This window comes from Priapulus caudatus, unplaced genomic scaffold (assembly GCF_000485595.1).
Source record: "Priapulus caudatus unplaced genomic scaffold, Priapulus_caudatus-5.0.1 Scaffold423, whole genome shotgun sequence".
NCBI classification, from domain to species: Eukaryota; Metazoa; Priapulida; class Priapulimorpha; order Priapulimorphida; family Priapulidae; genus Priapulus; species Priapulus caudatus.
In genome coordinates this window covers 236833-238440 of record NW_014577484.1, presented here as the reverse complement: position 1 = coordinate 238440, position 1608 = coordinate 236833, and positions in this window count along the sequence as shown.

The following is a 1608-nucleotide window of genomic DNA, read 5'->3' as shown; positions in this document are numbered from 1 at the left end:
ATGATATTACTTATTTAATATAATTAGATTCTATTTCTGTTAAATTATATAGTTGTATATGGGAAGATATAAAAATATATATTTTTTAACATATATTATCAAATTGTAGATGACAGTTGATTAGTTAGATAGATAGATAGATAGATAGATAGATAGATAGATAGATAGATAGATAGATAGATAGATAGATAGATAGATAATGATAGATAGATAGATAGATAGATAGATAGATAGATAGATTAGATAGATAGATTAGATTAAATAGATAAACGAAATAGCGTATGTTTTTCACGATTGCACGAGAACGGACGAGCAAACGTGGTTCGGGTCGCGTCTGGCATGATAACGGATGCAATACGCCGTCATGCGAGAAAGAGAGATACAACCGCGAACGAGATGTAAATGCCAACCGGATGTCGATGAATGGCGAATCTTTCAGCTGTAGGCGCGTGCCGGAAGGCTGCTCAATCACCCACACAATGCAGCCAACGTCAGCGACAAATCTTTGCAATGAGCCGGTAACAAATTGAAATGCCCACAGCAGCAGCAGCAGCAGCAGCAACGACAAAAAAATGACGCGCGAGTTCAGATCGCGAGACAGCGAGCGAGTCGTTCGTACACAACAAGCACAAGTTAGTTTTCGTAGTTCAGATCGTTTTCGTGGAAAAAAAAAGATTGATTGTGAATGCATTGTGAGGCTGTCGTTTTTTTCCTTTTTTTCGACGAACCGCCGTACGATTCTTCGTCTACAATATAGTTCTATAAGCATCTAGAGAAAATAACGCAACCTAAGGCAATGCGAATGGTATTCATGGACAGGCGGGGTCATTGTAATGCCTTGACGCAACAAGTCCTGCTGATAACGTAATTGCCGTTGATGACATTGATGACAGATGAGAAGCAGAAACCACGCAGTCGCTGTAGTATAAACAAATAAATGAAAAAAATTATGTTTATCTAGATGATCCCAGAATGCCACTCGTTGTGACTATAGACTAGACGAGCCAATGCGATATTTGAGGTACATATTTCGTTTTTTCACGATATGAAATTCAAATTAAATAAAATGAAGCTTAATTCTGGTTAAAGAGATTTCAATCGAATGACGGATTCTCTGTTTATTCAAATTTCCCCGACTCTTCTATATATTTTTCGCGCTTGGTTAACTCACAAGTCTCTTCATCTCTGTCATCCACTCCCTCTACTCTCTCTCTCGCTCTCTCTCTCACCCACACACACACACACACACACACACACACACACACACGCACGCACGCACTCACACGTCTCTCCTCTCCACAGGCGTGCGTGTAGTATCGGATTACGCGCCACACTACACGCGTGCCACTGCAGCCGCGAACAGCGCCTGTAGCGCCCTCTTGTGTTAAACACTACACGCGTGCCAATGCAGCCGCGAACAGCGCCTGTAGCGCCCTCTTGTGTTAAACACTACACTCTGTCCTACTCTCGCGCGCACGCAGCTTCTCGGCTTATTGACTGGCACACGAACACAGATCGTGTACGGCTTGCGTGACGGATAGCCGTGTATATACCGCCAGCTGATCACGTGATCACGTGCTACTTGCGTCTGCTCTTGTGCTAACGTGC